General features: G+C 35.7%; 1 protein-coding gene across 1 annotated transcript in view; it reads left to right on the top strand.

The window, feature by feature from the left end:
- The window catches only part of SYTL5 (synaptotagmin like 5), a 301,635-nt gene that overhangs the window by 6,591 nt on the left and 277,055 nt on the right, over positions 1-17,989 (top strand). The gene's annotated exons all lie outside the window — the stretch shown is intronic.

The following is a 17,989-nucleotide window of genomic DNA, read 5'->3' as shown; positions in this document are numbered from 1 at the left end:
AACTAACACAGTGAATAGTAGAGTCAAGATTAAGATCCCAGTGGAATGTGAGGTCCTTGAGAGTAGTGACTATTTTCATTTTTATCTTCCTATCTCTAGAATCTAGCATTGTGCCTTGCACATTGTGCTTAATAAATTTTCATTGAATCAACTGACTCCAATTTCCAGTGCTCTTCCTATTTACCCACAACTTCCACTAAGTCACTGAGGATTTCAGGGTAGATATGAGAGGAGAAATGGTGTTATAGTAAAGATGGTTAAGCATTGAAATGGCTTCTATAGAAGGTTTTTTGAGGAGGGCTTTAAAATCAATCAGCAAGGCTTTCGTAAGCTCTAATTTTATGCTAGACGCTGTGCTAAGACATAAAAAAGTCCCTCCTCTCAAGGAGCTCACCTTTTACTGGAGTAGACTAGGTACATATAAGATATATCCAAAATAGATGGATAATAACTTGAGGAGGGAAGGCACTAGAAGTGAGGGGAGGAGGTGGGACAGGATGAAGAATAGTCAAAGGAAGGACTACTAGTTCAAATGAAATCTTTTAAGAAGTAAAGGAAATAAGATAGACGAAGAGAAGAAATGGAAAAGACAGCGTATTATAGTCAAAGATCCTGAGAACAGAGATGGAGTATTGTTTTAAGTAGACTAGTATAGCTGAATCATAGAATGTTCTGGAGGGGAGTAAAATAAAAGGGGGTTGGAAATGTAGAAAGAACCCAGGTTTTAAAGAATTTACATACCAAACAGAACTTACATTTGATTCTTGAAGTAAAAAGACCCCCCTCACTGGAACTTATTGGGCACATAAGGGGAATGGTGGGCTGGGTAAGGGGGAGGGAATCCTATGCTTAAAAAAACAAAAACAAAAACAAAACACCTATCATTAAGGCTTCCATATACCTGCTAAGATTTAAGTAAAATTGTATGTTTTGTCTTGAAAGGAGGATAAACTTTAGAATGTCTCAAGGTTTCTTTTGACCTGATTTAATGAAAAGATTACTCACTGAAGTCATAGGACCTGGGTTTAATTCTGCCTTTGTTATTTACTACCAATGTGATCTTAGGGAAGTTATGTAACCTGCCTGGGCCTTAGTTTTCTCATCTGAAAAATGCAAGAATTGTACTAGGTGATCACTGAAGACCTTTCTAGTTCTAGTCTATGAACCAGCACATATATCTACCATCTATGTTTTCATGATTTTACAACTGAGTTATTTCTTCCATCAATGTCATCTCTTCCTCCTCCTATTCTTCCTGTTCCTTCTGCTTCCTCTTCTTCCTTCTTCTCTTCCTCTTCCTTTTCCTCCTCTTCCTTTCATTGGTGTGGTTTTTCCTACTACTAATAATTTGTAGTACCTTTTTTTTGTAGTACCTTAGTTTGTAGTAATTAGAGTTGATTGACTTTAAAATAAATACATTAAAAACAAAATAAATTATTATGATAATAAATTATCATCTATCTGAATATGATTTTTTAGATGTTGTGCCTTCCTTACTTAGCCAAGATGAATTTAGGTGTATTAGGAATTGCTGAATCTTTTATTCCATTGGCATAGTTTTTAAGATCTATGCCATGATAAAGCATTATAACTGACCTTAAATGGAGATCAGGGACTATTGGGTAGAGAATAGTAAATATAGAAATAGGATAATAATTAGCATTTACATAACATATATTATAAAATTATATATAACATATCATATCCTTATTCAAGATTTGTAATGCAGTTTATTATCTCATTTTATCTTCACAAAAACCCTAGTTTATAGGTGCTATTGTCAATCTCCATGTTATCAGTGAGGAAACTTGCCCAAGGAAGTGACTTGCCCAAGGTCACACAGGTCATAATTATCTAAATTGGGATTTGAACTCAGCTCTTCCTAACTCTAGGTTCAGCACTGTATGCTCTGAAACACCTGTGTAGACTTGAAGTATCTTCCCAGTCTGTTTATACTTTACTCCCCTCCACATATTGCATTATAACTAGTATGGCCTACTTGTAGGTCAACTAGAGTTCATTTCATGACTCTAGGCCTTTGAAATTACTATTATTCCTCATGCCTAAAAGAGGGATGATATGGCATTCTTTCAGTGCCTCCCATCTGCCAGCTTCTTGTCTCTACTTTCATGTGTCCCCTTATAAAGATTCTAATATGAGACATTGCCTCTGTCTTTTTTGCTCTAATTTAAAAGTATAATTGCATTGAGGCCCTGTTGCAGAGCAAATGAAAAGCTGAACTTAGAAGCAGGAAGACCTGACCACCAGTCCTGCCTCTGACATATACTGCCACCCTTCCACTTTCCAGTCTTTCTATATTTTACTGCCTCCGAAGTTCCTCATACAAAGCAATCCCTTTCATGACTTCCATTTGCACTGTCTATTATTGCCTATTCCCTATGCCTAGAATATTCTCCATACTCATCTCCAACTCCTAGCTGCCCAGGATTACTTTAAAAGTCAGCTCAATCTCACCTTTTTCAGGAGGCATTTTCTGGTTTTCCAATTTGCTAGTGTCTTCCCTCTGAGCTTATTTTACATTTATATTGTATATAAAACATATATATATACATATATATGTATATATATATTATACATATATTGTCTCTCTCCAAATTAGCCTATGAGCTTCTTGAGGTTGGTAACCATTTTTTTTATCTTTCTTTATATCTCCAATACTTATCAAGATTGTTAGAGGTGGACCACGTAACAGCATTCTTTGAGGTCAAGTTCAATGCTGGGATAAAATAAGGCACTTGAAAGTCATTGAACAGTTCATGAAAGGAGGTTCACTTTGCCCTAACACTGTGTAAGGGTGAAAAGGGGGGGTTCTTATAAAAGGTTGGACTGGATTATTTAAGATTAGGGTTGCCAGGAATTTAATTTATTCCAAAGAGATTTATTTACAAAATATATAAAGAGTGATGTAAGAAAATCAGAGAGAGTATAGGGTAAGATATCTAATCCAAGCACTAAGTAATTTACTCCTGGCTCCTGTCTCAACCTAGGCAGGGAAAGTTAATCCTTAGCCAGAGAGTCCTTGGCAAAGCTGAGGACCTGGGGAAGTCTATCTCAAGAGGTTGGTGTCTCCTGAGGCTAGTCTCTTCAGAAAATCCAGGAAAAGAGTTAACTTTTTCACTGACCACATGTCAGTCCAAGGACAATCACACCAGGAACAGGGTCTCAAGTCCAGTCAGCAAATTCTTCACCAGCCTCCAACTTGAACTCAGAACTCCAGAAGAAGCCAAAGTTCAAGTTGAACTCTTAAGCACAAAGAACTGGAGAACTCTCCAAAGATGTCCTCCAAAGAATTCCCCCACAGGAAGTTGTCACTTTTAAAGACACTTTCTTTTGCATCACTTCCTGTGCCTTCCCTTAATTTTATGTCACCAATCACAGTTGAAGCTTTGCTTAGGATGGCCCATGGGACAGCCTGTTTGATTTTGATTCGTCACCCACTATTGCACATGTGGGTCACAGACCTCCCCACATAATGATTAAGTGGGATGTTTACACTTTTGGTGATTAGATCTAAAAATGGGCAGATCTCCCCACTCAACTGTAAGTAGCATGTTTATACTTTTGGTGATTAAATCTAAAAATGGGTAGGGGAGTTAATTTAATTTTCACAATCAGGGGAAAGTTAATTTAATTTTCACAATCAGGGGAGAGTTAAATGTAATCTTCACAACTGCAAATATATGCAACAAAGATACAGAGGCACTTAGCTTTTCTGGATGAGGCCATATTCCTTATCTCCATATAGAAATGTGTCTGATCAGCAGAATGGGGTAGGCTTTTTGAGGTCTTCAGAAAGCCCAGAAACCTGAAGGGTCTAACTGCATATAGATGATGAAAGGAAAATAGTTTTATTTCCTTTATATTATTGATTATGAACAGAGTAACTACATATAATCCTTTAGATAAATAATTGCGATTGTAAGTTTTAGAAGGAGTTAGAACCAGCTAGTAAATTACTACATCAATTTTAGCAATATAAGTTAATTATAGCATTTGAAATATGTAGCTTTGTATATTAGATTATTATAGCAACTAGAGACATAGTAAAACTTCTGTCAGAAGAATAAAAATTTCAGGTCTCTGTGGTTATCTAGGGAAGCTGAAACCCTTGCAGAGAGAGCTGGATTCATTGAGAATGGAAAGTGTACAGCTGACCTGATGAGATAGTTTGAAAGAAACCTTGGTTTCTTCAGGTGTTTGATTTTTTAAAAAGGTTTGTGCCACGTTAGGCTCCCAGAGTATTGTGGGCAAGATAGGTTATTCTGATCTAAGTAGTACAGTTAACCTTGTACTGAACTTTGAGGACTTCAGAGCAAATGCTTGAAACCTTTGTTATCAAGCACCATTTTGTTTGTTTCTTAACATCCTCTGTACATTCTGCTGTATTAGTAGTGGCTTATAGTAATTAGCTATCAATAACCTATAAAACATATGTTGAACATCTCTGAGGTCTCATTACAAACGGGTATGGTAACATCTCTAGCTTGAATCTACCACAAATATCTTCAATATCACAATATCTTCAGCTCAGAATTTTGGCTCAGGGATTTCTTTATTTCTAACAACAAGGCCCTTTATGTACTTAGTTGACCAGGAAGCCTCACTAAGAAGGAGGTATGGGCATAATCCATGTTAGAGCAGAACATTGATAGGTATTAATCTTATCCTATCCTAATAATTAATTAATAAATGTTTGGTGACTGGCAGCAAAGTGTGTGGCATACAATCAGTGCTTAATAAATACTGTTGTTTATTCAATCGAGGGTTCCCTATGTCAATGAAATCACTGACCCAGCCTCTGTTCACTAATTGCAAACAAAGTGGCACACAGGATTGGTTTATATTAAATGGTTTTATACCATAGATCAGAGAATCCAGAAAATTGTTTTTGACATAAGTTCTGGGATTAATTTCCCTGAATCTTCTTTCAGCTGTAGCTAAAGTAGTGATTACTGAATTTTCTATCTCACTGAGCAAGCTATAAATACCACCTTCATTCAGACCCTTATCAGCTCTCACCTGGACTATTGCAGTAACTTCCTAATTGATCTCCTAGCCTCCAGTCCTTCCCCCTCACAAATATCCTACAAAGCTGTCACAGTGATATTTTAAATGCAGGGGTCTAACTATATCCTTTCCCTGCTCAAAAAAGTTCCAATGGTTTCCTACTAACTTTAGCATTAAATTAAACTAATTTGCTTGGCATTTAGAATCCTTCAGAATCTGACTCCAGCTTCTCTTGCCAGTTTTATTACATGTAACCTCAATTCCAAAGTCCATTGATATGGAACTCTCTCATTGGTGGAGAGCAATGCGTGGAATCTGTGTAAGTAGCAGGGTAGAGTCAATGAGAGAGAAGCCAGCAGTATCCATCATATTAGCTTCTTCTAGAATCTTATTTTCTCTTCAGTAACCTAAAGTGGGGCTAGCATCTTTGATCTTTACTCTCAAACCTAGAAACCAAAACAGCCTGAAGAGACTGGACGAGATTCAAAGAAACTCCCTCCCAAAACTGAAGAGAATTCTAAGACTGACTCAGTGAGGACTGAAGAGCTCTTCTTTTTCTCCTAACCAACTCTGTCCCTCCCTTTACACATGAGCAGGGCATTGCTCTCTACCACTAAGGAGAGAGACCCATAGGAATGGGTTTGGGAACTGGAGTTACATACACATCACTCCCATTCACACTGTATAGTCCAAATGAACTGTTTTAATTTGCTGCCACACATGACATTTCATCTTCCTTCTCTATGACTTTGCACAGATTTTTACCCATGCCTACCATCAATGAGTTACTCAACAAGCATTAATTAAGTACCTAAGGATTTTGGGAAAAGATAATGATGGTCAGATTTAGATATTTTGAATTTCAAATGTCTCTATGCCCTCTATTTTGAAAAAACCAATAGGCAATTTATAATATAGGAAGAGGGAGTGAAACTGAGGAAGATAAATAGATTTGGGAGTCATCTTCATAGAGATTTCCCCATGGGAAATGGTGATGAGAGAGAAATAATAATTAATAGATAATCTCTAGGAGCTGGCCAAGTTTCTTTGATCTATCCTCTTGATTCTTTTGCAATGCCATTTTGTTCAAGGCTTTTTTTTTTTAAACTAGTCTAATCTTTCTTGATTGAATGTTTGTAATGAGTTCTCAGTTAAGGTATTAGACCTTAAATGGTGTAGTAAGGTTTTAATCCTACCTTTACATTTATATATGTATGCAATTACACACACATATATAGATATTTACATGCATATGTACATATTTTTGTCTGTGCAAATTTAGACACAACTAGATATGAACTTATTTGGTATATATATATATATATATATATATATATATATATATATATATATAGAGAGAGAGAGAGAGAGAGAGAGAGAGAGAGAGAACACAACTAGATATACTAGATATGAACTTGTTTGGTATACACACACACATACACACACACACACACAGAGAGAGAGAGAGAGAGAGAGAGAGAGAGAGAGAGAGAGAGAGAGAGAGAGAGAGAGCAGTAGTCCTGAAGTTAATAAAATAATAGTTAAAATCTGGCCTCAGACACTTACTAGCTTTGTGACCCTGGGAGTCACTTAACCCCTATTTGTCTCAGTTCCTCAACTGTAAAATGGGAACACACTGGAGGAAGAAATGATAAATCATTCCAGTATCTTTGCCAAGAAAACCCCATGAACAAAAGTCACATAGAGTCAGACACAAATGAATGACTAAACAACAATATACATATGCACATTATATATGAATGTATACATATACATGCATATTGTAGCATCTGGTGGTGTAAGATGAAGAGGAAGAAGATAGAGGGGAAGCACTTAGCAAGCAAATATCCTCAATTTTTCAAATAAAATATAAGGCAAAGTTCTCAATGGAAAAGGAGAGTGTATAGGAGCTTTGGGAAGTTTATCACAAAAGGTAAAATTAATTATTTTGATTGCAAGAAATATACATATTGTTGTAAGGAATTTAGCAGAAGCAAGCTAAAAGCAGGAAACCCTGCAGCACTGAAGCACTCAGGAGCTAAGAGTGAGTACAGAGTGACAGTTGGCTCTCTGGGAAGAAGATAGGGAGTGAGTGGAGATGGCTCTCTGAAGGAAAAAGACTTTGAAGCTGTCAGAAAATTGGACCATCTTGAAGGAGTGGTTGAGTGAGGGATTACCTCACACTGGTAGACAGTGTGTGTGTTAATTCCTATCTTGATCCTGTGTGGACCTGCAGAGCTACTCTTCTTACTGGGACTTCAGCTTGACCCAAGAGGACTCCAGTTGTGTGATTCTTTGGCCCTTTGTTTCTGCTCCCTCCCAAATCTTATTTAATAATTTAGGAGTTAGTTTAGAATAGTTATAGGAAGTTATAAGGGTTTTAATCTCTGTTTTGGGTTAGAAATTAGTTATTTCTTGATCCCTTTTCCCTACTCCCTTTAGCTAAATAAACCAGTTAATTATATATATATATGTATATATATATATATATATTTAGTTTTGAACTCTTATTTAACCCCCATTTCAATATACATGTATATGTGTGTGTTTGTATATGTGTGTGTGTATGTATATCCCCAGTGCCTCACATAAGTTCTAGAAAGTAGTAGGTACTTAAAATGTGCCTCTGTAATTTCAGATTGTCATATTTTTTGAAACCCTTCCATTCCATCTTAGAATAATACTGTTGGTTCCAAGGCAAAAGAGTGGTAAGGACTAGGCAATAGGGTTTAAATGATTGCCCAAGAAGTGTCTGAGGTCAAATTGAACCCAGAACCTCATCTCTCTAAGCCTGGCTCTTAATCCACTGGGCTACCACGTAGTTGCCCCTCAAACTGTCCTATTTTAATACATTTCAAAACTTGAAATTTTCCTTTCCCAAAAGAGGAAAAATAATTCTGATTTTGGCAGAAAAGAAATGTCAACTCTTTAGTTTAGACTATATCATTTGACCCTGATGTCCATTAGAATACTTTATAATGCCAGAGGGAACTATAAACTGGTGATTAAAGAAATGTAATGTAAGAAACAATCATGTATGTATTTAGACAGAATTAGATATTAAATGAATTGTTTGGTTTTATCCATCTCTAAATCCTGTTCCTGAAGGGATTTCTCAGTACTTCCTAAGGATCAAGATAGATTTTTACACACATACACACACACACATGATGTTTATGTAGATACATATACACATCTAGATATGTGAGTGTATCCATGCTATAAGAACAAAATGCTTTTGTTATGCTAGTCATTCTGCTTGTCAAATTTTTTCTAGTTTTATCATATTAATTCATTCATTGACAGTGTAAGTAGCATTTAAAAGAAAAGCAATATAGATTGTGAGGGACAGGAGCAGAAAAGCAAAATTAGTATCTGTTGTAACAGACTTCGTCCAATTATTTTTTAAAAACTTAATCCTAATTTTTGTTTTTATATGAGCTTCATTTCCATATACATGACTTATTCCTCCCTTACCAAGGAACCCTTCTCTTATAACAAAAAATGAGAAAGAAAGATGAGGGGGGAAAAAGAGTGACTGAGCAAAATTAGTCATTTCATCAACAGTCTGATAGTATATGCAGCATTCCACAGCCCCATTTCTCCATCCTTCCACAGAAGAAAAGAGGATACATTTTACCATTTTTTCTTTGGGACCAAGCTTTGTTATTGGAATAATAATATATTAATTTTCTAGGAATCTTTTTTCCTTTACTTTTTTTAAACTTTATTTTCTATCTTGGTATCAATTCTAAGATCAAAGAATGGCAAAGGCTAGGCAATTGAGATTAAGTGCCTTGCACAGAGACATTAGGAAGTGTCTGAGGCTAACTTTGAACCCTAACTTCAAGCCTGGTACCCTGTCTACTGTGTTACCTAGCTGCCCCGTTTCCTTTACTTTTTACTATTATTGTCATTGTGTGTATTGTTTTCCTGATTCTGTTTACTTCAATCTCCTTCAATTCATAATCTACTCATTTTTCTCTGAATTCTACAAATTTTTCATTTCTGATTGCACAGTAATGTTCCATTACATGTATGTGCCATAAATTGTTTAACCATTCCTCAACAGATGACATCTACTTCATTTATAGCAATTTGTTACTATAAAATGTACTGCTAGGAATATTTTGGTTTTTAAGAACTTTCTTGCTGTTTTTGCTCTCCTTAGGGCATATGCTTAGCACTGAAATCACTGGATCAAAAGGTTATTTTAGTGAGTTTCTTAGCAAAATTCCAAATTGTTTCCAGAATAGCTCAACCAAATCACAGCTGCACTAAGTAAGTGTATTGATGTGCCTGTCTTTCCATAGCCTGCCAACATTGCTTATTTCTATCTTTTGTGAATTGAAACTTTAAAATTATTTTGTTTTTTACTTTATCATGATTTAAAATAATCATTCATATGGATGTTAGATTATTATTATTGATTTGAGAATTTTTTGTTCTTGTTTTTTGACCACATGTTCATTAAGGAATGATTCTTAGTCATATATTTATATTAGTTCCCTATATATCTTGGAAATATCTATATGTATAGTCTTCATGTATGTCTATATATGCATGTTTTACACATATGTGTATATATACATATATGTATATCTATATCTTGGACTATTATCAGAGACTTGATACAGATTTTCCCCCTCCAGTTGACTCCTTCCTGCCCCCCTTTTTTTGAATCATTATTTTCTGTCTTAGAATCAATGATAAGTATTGATTCTAAAGCAGAAAAGTGGTAAGGGCTGGGCAATTGGGGTTAAGTGATTTGTCCAGAGCACCCAGCTAGAAAGTGTCTGAGGCCAAATTTGAATCCAGGACCTCCTAGCTCCAGGCCTGGCTCTCTATCTACTGAGCCACCTAACTGCCCCTTCCTTCCCTTTTTATACAAATTTTGCACTATTTTTTTTAATGAAAAATTCAATTCTATGTAATTGAAACTATTTCACATTTTTTGTGATAAATCTACTATTGCTCCCCTACCCTCACCTTTTCAGTTGAAAACTTTGTCCCATATTTTATTTTTAAAATTGAAGTTATTTACTGAGTGCTTCCTCTCTCTCTTCCTCATCCCACATGACCTAAATACCACTATCTCCTCCTTCACTTCTGTTTCTCAGAGGTGGTCCTTCTTGCCAAGGGAAATCCCACTATATCCACAAATTATTCCATTCCATCCCATCCCATTTTCTCTAGCACATCATTCCCTCTATCATCCCTATTCTCACTTATCTTCAATCTCTCCCTGTCTGCTGGCATTTTCTCTACTGCCTACAAACATGCCCATGTCTCCATCATTCTTAAAAATTCTCCACTTGATCATTTTACTGTTATCCTAGATGTCTCTTGTCTTTTGTGGATTAACTCCTTGAGAATTAAGACCATATACAATAAGTGTCTCTGTTTCTTTCCCCTCAACCTCTTCTTAATGCTCTACAGTCTAGCCTCTGACCTAATCATTTCATTGAAACTGCTCTCATCAAAGTTAATAATGTTCTTTTGGTTGTTAAATAAAGCAGCCTTTTCCTATCCTCATCTTGCTTGATCTTTTTGCATACTTTGAATCTACCAATCACTTTCTCCTTGGTTCTCTCTTTTCTTTAGGTCTGCTTACTCTCTCCTGGTTTTCCACCAGCCTATAAGAATGGCTGTTCTTTCGCAGCCCCCTTTACTGGATCTTCATCCAAGTAACACTCACTATCGGTGTCCCCCAGAATTCTGTCCTGTACTCATTTTTATTCTGCTTCAACATTATTTTATTTGGTGACCTCATCAGCTTCCATGGATTCAATAGACTCTTTGCCAATGTTGAATCTCTTATTCCCTGACGTGTCTGATTTCTAGCTTGCCTCTCTAGAGGCTTCCGAGACTTTCTCCTTGGTAGATTGTCTTGGTTTGAATCAAGATCTCATCTTGACCCCATTCACTCTGTATTCTCTGATATAATCTAATCTTTATAACTTCTTGGATTTCTGCTTGATATTTTCTTGAAATAGTATGGTTAGTCATTATTTGCTATTTTTTATTATCTTTTCTGCAATGAGCATTTGGTGGAAAGGGGCTGCGCTGATAGGAATTAGATTGGTACAAGGGTATGTTGATAAATATTTAATGACTAACCTTATTAGACTGACTGCTGGCAGCTAGAACAGAGGACTAAAGACTCACTTCTCCGCTGGACCTGCTTTGGACAGTTTTCATCTGAAGATCCTGGCCCATTGATTGGACTCCATTTGTGAGATTTTGTGTTGGGGAAACAATGTTTTTAGCTTAGATAAATTAGGTTAAGATAGGTTTATAGAAGATTACAATAATTTTCCTTACACTTTTTCCTCTTCCCTTTCCCAAAAATAAACCTGAATTTTATATAGTTCCTTCTTGTTCTTTCCCCTAACAAAATCCCACTATTACAGTTCTCATGTTACATACTAATGTAGGGAAGATATAAGTTTTGTGTAGCTCTGCCCTCATGCTTTCTTTTCCCCTAATCATGGCTGGGAACACTGGCTTGTCTCAATCTTTTACTTTTGTCCTTTCATTTCTTTTACTTCAAGTGATTATTACAAATTTTATAAAATATAATAATTGGAGTTATTAGATATTAATTTTAATCTTACATTTTTGGTGAACCAGTATATCTCCACTATAAGTTGTAGAGCAGTTTTTAAGGACAGATTAACTTTAGAAGCTTTCCCTCCCTTTCTGGTGTCCGGGAGTTATTGTAGTTCCAGTTATTGCACCCCTTCCTCCTGCTAAGGCCTCCCTACTGCTGCTGTTTGCCTGAAGAGAGCTGTTTAGAAGCACCTTCTTTTTCCTGCTGGAAGGGTAATATCCAAATCCCATTGGGCTACCCCTCCCTACAACAACGTGGGTCTCCAGCCTGCTCTAGCTGCTTTTCAGCAGGGGAACACAGCTTGGAGCAGCCTTTCCATGCTATCCATCCCAGCCCCAGCCTGGCTAACTCAGGGGAGCTTCCATGCTCCTGACTTTGGGGGTGGGGCACTGAGGTGTCATGGAACATTTTTACCCCTGGTGGGAGGGGAAGGAATATTATTCTTTCAAACCTCTTAACTTTACTCTTAGTCAGTATATACTAGGCTAGGACCACCTACAGACAGGAATTAGATTTGCAACCAATTTAATAATCAGATTTTTTTAAATGACCCACTCTATGAAAGAGCAGTGCATAACCAAAGTTTTAGAATGTCCTTTCTTGCTGCCATTCCTGGGGGTTCTTGTATTGATAGAATACCTTGCAGGTGATAGCTTGAGTAATCTCGAGATTCAGACTGGAGATTTATCTCCTTACACCCCCTTGTCATTTTGGTCTGCCCAGTCTGAAAAACATCCAATATGGGGTTCATCCACACTATGCTCAGTGTGGGTATGGAGAACCCCAAACGTGTGACCAATTTAATTTTGTTTTTTAAGTTCACATATTTATCTAATCTATACTATTCTATTACACTATGTCATTTTCACCTACTCTGTTTTGACCATTAGCTATATGTGCTATTACATTGTCTTTATTTGTACCTCACCCTATGACTGACCTGGAGAAAATACCATTGTAAAAGTTCATAAACAACTTACTCAAACCCTTTTCCATGGCAAAACAACAGGTCCTTATGGATTATGGGTTTTTCACCATTTCGATCAAGGTCATATATGGCCTAAATGGCCTTTTGTGCCTTTTTGCCTTTGTTAATTGTCACATAGATGATGATGGATGGACTCCATCAAACTGGGTACAACCTGTATACAGCCTTTGGAGTATTTAATGAGCTAAATATTTCAATTGATTTTAAAGGGTCTTCAGAAGTGATTTTCAGACATCTAATAGCACCACTACCTCTGACTGATCATTTGCCTGACTTTGAGTTGTTTATAGCAAAAAGTAAGGGTTTATTTAGTAGTTGAAGTGAAGTGCAATGGCACTATTGTTTTTCTCACCTCTGCATTTATTAAAAATGTAATGGATGAAACATCTTAAGTGATTTTCACTATTGTAGTCTTCACCTCCACATTGCAATGGATGGGACATATAAAGACATGCTTTTTATGGATGTTAAAGTCTCGTACCAGAGGAGGGAGATTTCCCAAGGGGCTTGGTTACCCCATGATGGGTTATAATCTCATCTGGGAGGGGAGAGTTTTTCCCAAGGGGCTCAGTTACCCCTAGATGGGTTTTTATATTTGCAACTCTTCAGCTTACTCTCCCTTTCTACAGAATGATCTGAATTCTTGGTGAAATTTTAGACCCAAAGATTTTCATCAGCAGTACAGAGGTTTATTCAATTGTTTGTTTTTCTGTTTTCTCCTGCCAAATTTTGGAATGATGGCAGTAATAGACTTTGTTAAAAATATCTCAGCCAAGGTTGAAATACTGACTATATCTGGAGAACTTGTGACAAGTATCTATAGGTTTTTGAAATGTCACACAGCAAGTGGAATGTGAATCCTAATGATAGTGGGTTTGTTTCCTATTGTCAATAAATGAACTCATGATTTGTGGGAATTTTGTACTTCTTTGAATGTGCATTACCTGCTGTACTACTGTTTAAAAAAAACTGTTACTTGGTGAAAATCATGTACACTCACATTGTGAATTATGGCCAAGTTAAAAAAATGGATCTTATTTTTGAGTGAGAAACTTTTGTGTAGTGCCTCTCCTTGGCTAATACAGTGTGTCACTGATTGTCAAATACATATTTTTGATTTTAAAAAATTATTGTTGTTTTTCCTTGTATGTATAATATAGTATTTGAGTTTTCTTTTTTCCTCTCATTTTTTGTATTTGAAGCACATGTTACCACTATTAATTTTTTTTTTTAATTTTGCACTAGGGTAAGTTTAAAATGTCCATTAGCCCCAATGTCAATGCATACCCAAAAGCTTTAGACTATGGAAATCTGCCATTGATTGTTAAATATTATTTATCTAAATATAAATATGTGATTAATGATTGTGTCTGATTCCAGAAGAAGGGATCACAAAAGAGGCACTGTACAGTGCCAAGAAGCACAAAGTTAATTTGCACAGTGCCAAGGAGCACAAGGTCAAGGAGACAATCCCAGTGGGATTGATGAGATTCTGCACTAAGACAGGGGACTTGAACTTATTTTGAGGTTTGAGAAAGCACCTGTTTACAAGTCAAATGCAGGATTCCCTTGTGCCAGATCCAGACTTCTACCTCAGTTTGGCTGCCATTTTGGCTCCCCTATCCCTGAGAGCAAAAGTAAAATCAGACCAGGGAGTGATATTTCCCCGTCTGTTTCAAAAATCTAATCCCTTTTCTTTTTTTGATGATGTGGCAATCTTCTGTAGTCCTGGCTGCCAGTGGGTAAGTGCTACACTGTTATAATTGCTAATATAGGCTTATGGGACATAAATCACATTAATGAGGCCCTGATTCAAGGACCTGTTATAGACTTATTTTTGCTTACTTAGAATTATTACACCTAAGACTTTCATGTCTTATGTTTCATCCAGAATTTTTTTTCCTTTTTTATTTGTTTTATTTTGGATTTTTTTAATTTTCTTTTGACAATTGATTCATATACCTTATAACTCAGCCATGTATCCTGGAGTGATCCTTATGTGGGTCACCATCCTCCTCAAGGGGGATTGTATTACTGTCATAAAATTCTAGATTTATAAAAATTTTTCTTCTTTGAGAGTAATTTTAGGATAAGAAACTTGCTACCTCCCTGAATCAAGAGAAGGCGTCATGGAGATGCCTTCAGAAACTACACGTTACACCAAAATATCCAGAATGAACTTTGGAATGTGGTGAATTGAATTGGGGGGGAGGTGAACGCATTTATTTTGAATGAACATGCCAAAAGGGACTGTCCCCTAACTGGGTTTTTGTCAATGTGCCTAGCAATCGTTGGTTTTTGCTCTCTTTCTCTTTTATTGCCCTCTTATCCCCAATTATTGTAATTTTCCCTTGGAAAGTACAATCTTGTATGTACCTCTAGTTAAAAATCTTTAGAGATATAAGTTGGTTATGTATATTGATTCATTGGGGAAACTAGACATGTAAATCTCGGAGATTTCTACATGTTTGTTTCCCAATGGAATCACAGGGCAGATTGTGTAATTAGGATTTTCTCCCCATGATGCCAAATCCCAACTTCCCAGGTTCCTTCTTAGGTTACATACTAACATATAGAAGATATAAGTTTTGTGTAGCTCCACCCTTGCACTCTCTTTTCCCCTGATCATAGCTTGACTCAGGCTTTTACTTTTGTCCTTTCATTTCTTTTACATCAAGTGATTATTAATAAATCTTATAAAATATAATAGAGTTATTGGATATTTTAATTTTATTCTTACTAATCTTATAGTTCTTTAATGTATTTTATGTAATCTAGTATTTATTTATCTAATTTTATATAAATTATCCAAATTATAATATAGGTATTTTTTATAAAGTTAATTTTTCCTCTTTAATTGGGTAGACCAGATTCCTTTGAATTGTAATGAATTTCTACTAGGAATACTTACAGTAATCCAGGTCATGACACATCCACCAGGATGTCACCCACAAACAGGAGGATCTGTTGGACCTCATTTTCTGTGTTGGGCCTCCCTTGCTATTTATTATCCAAGGATTATGGAACAAAGTTAATTTTGTTGTTAAATAAGTGAAGAAATTTTGAATAACTGATATATGGCTGGAAAGACTGTCTTTAAGGCAGCTTTTTGTTTTATTGCATCAAATGCAATTTTTAAGATCAACAAACATTAGGAACACTGGTGGCTTATATATTTTCTTTGTCTATCAATTATATGATGGTAAATATGTGGACTACTTTGGACTTTTGCTTGCAAAAGCCTTTCTGATCTCTGCTAATACCCTCATCAAAGATTTCCTTGATGCATTGGGTAAATGGTTCTCATAAAATTTTTATAGAGATTCAAATGAAGGTAGATAGGTCAATAGTTGTTAATGTTCTCTGAATGATTCTTTTGGGAGTATTATATGATCTGAGATTTTTGTTTCTACATCATTTGTGCCTATTTCTCCCTTCAGGTACTTTGTGTACACACATTTGGTTCATCCAACTGCTTTTCCATCTGTTCCCTTAAGTATCATTTCTATCTCTCCTATGAGCACCTTGGAGACAATTATGTTAGGGATCAAATGTAATGTTTCTGCTATCATTGATGAAGAAAACATTTTATTATAGATAAAGTCTTTTCTATTCAATCTGGAACAATGACCAAAGGATCATAAAACTATGCATACCCTTTGACCTAGCAATACCTTTGCTAAGTCTGTATATAAAGAAATCAAAGATAAAAGAAAATAATGTATATAACAAAAATATTTATAGCAACTCTTTTTTTAGTGGTAAATAATTGGACACTGAGGAGATGTCCATCAGATAGGGAATGATTGAACAAATTGTGGTATATGGTTATATGGAATATTAGAATAATGGAATACTCTTGTGCCATAAGAAATAACAAATAAGATGATCATAAAACAAACTTGGAGGGGGCAGCTGGATAGCTCAGTGAATTGAGAGCCAGGCCTAGAGATGGGAGGTCCTAGGTTCAAATCTGACCTCAAACACTTCCCAGCTGTGGGACCCTGGGCAAGTCACTTGACCCCCATTGCCTAGCCCTTACCACTCTTCTGCCTTGGAGCCAATACACAGTATTGACTCCAAGACGGAAGGTAAGGGTTTAAAAAAAAAAAACAACAACTTGGAAGGACTTATACAAAGTGATGCAAAGTGAAGTGAGTAGAAGAAGAATGTTATACATAGTAACTAATATTGTATGATGATCAACTATGAAGAGCTAAACTGTTATCAACAATACTGGGATCCAAGATAATACCAGGGTCTCATGATGAAAAATGTTATCCATAGCCATAGAAGGAATTGTCAGTCTAAATGCAGATCAAAGCTTGCCATTTTTCACTATATTTCCTTCATAAGATTTTTCTTGTATGTGCAATTTATATCTTCTTTCATGACATGGGGAATATGAAAATATATATAACATGACACCATTAGTATCATATTACTTACAATCTCAGGGATGAGAGAGAGGAGGAAGGGAGGGAGAGAATTTGAATTGCAAAATGTATGAAAACAATTGTTGAAAATCATTTCTACACATAATTGGGAAAAATAAAAGGGATAGTCCTAAAAATAATCTTTTACATCTTATTTATGATTGTGTTTTCCTTATTTTTTACCCTAAATGTCACCAGGAGAATTTAACCCAGATGGCTCCATAGTCAACTTGTTTTAAACTGGTTTTACTCTCCACTGCTTCTTTTTGTTTTAGTAAGCAATAGTACATTTGTATAATTTCCCGCCATCCTTATCTGTAAGATTTTATAAACAAATTTATACTTTTATTCCAAATATAAAATGTGGGGCAACTAGGTGACTCAGAGGATTGAGAGTCAGGCCCAGAGACAGGAGGTCCTGGGTTTAAATCTGGCCTCAGCTACTTCCTAGCTGTGTAAACCTGGGCAAGTCACTTAACCTCAAGTGCCTACCCCTTATGATTCCAAGATGGAAGGTAAGGGTTTAATAAAATATATATGTATACATATGTGTATATATGTGTACATATACATACACATATATATACATTGACATTCTCTGTCACACCTTTCAATTTATTAAGTCCAGTGTTTGCTAATTAATGTGCTTTTTATTTATTTTTAAAAGTTTTGATTTTTATATTTTGTTTTATCTTTATTTAATTTTGAATTAAAATTAATATTTATAATATAATATAAATTAATATTTAATTTTATTTAATAACAAATTTCCACATACATTTTCCAATGTTATATGATTCATGTTGTCTCCCTCCCTTCTTTCCTCTCTTCTGGAGTTGACAAGCAATTCAGTTTGGGTTATGTATGTATTATCAAGCAAACCATATTTCCAGGCCATTCATTTTTGTAAGTGAATTATCTTAT

The sequence above is a fragment of the Monodelphis domestica genome, chromosome 4 (assembly GCF_027887165.1).
Source record: "Monodelphis domestica isolate mMonDom1 chromosome 4, mMonDom1.pri, whole genome shotgun sequence".
Classification (NCBI taxonomy): domain Eukaryota; kingdom Metazoa; phylum Chordata; class Mammalia; order Didelphimorphia; family Didelphidae; genus Monodelphis; species Monodelphis domestica.
This window is presented reverse-complemented; position numbering and strand designations above follow the sequence as displayed.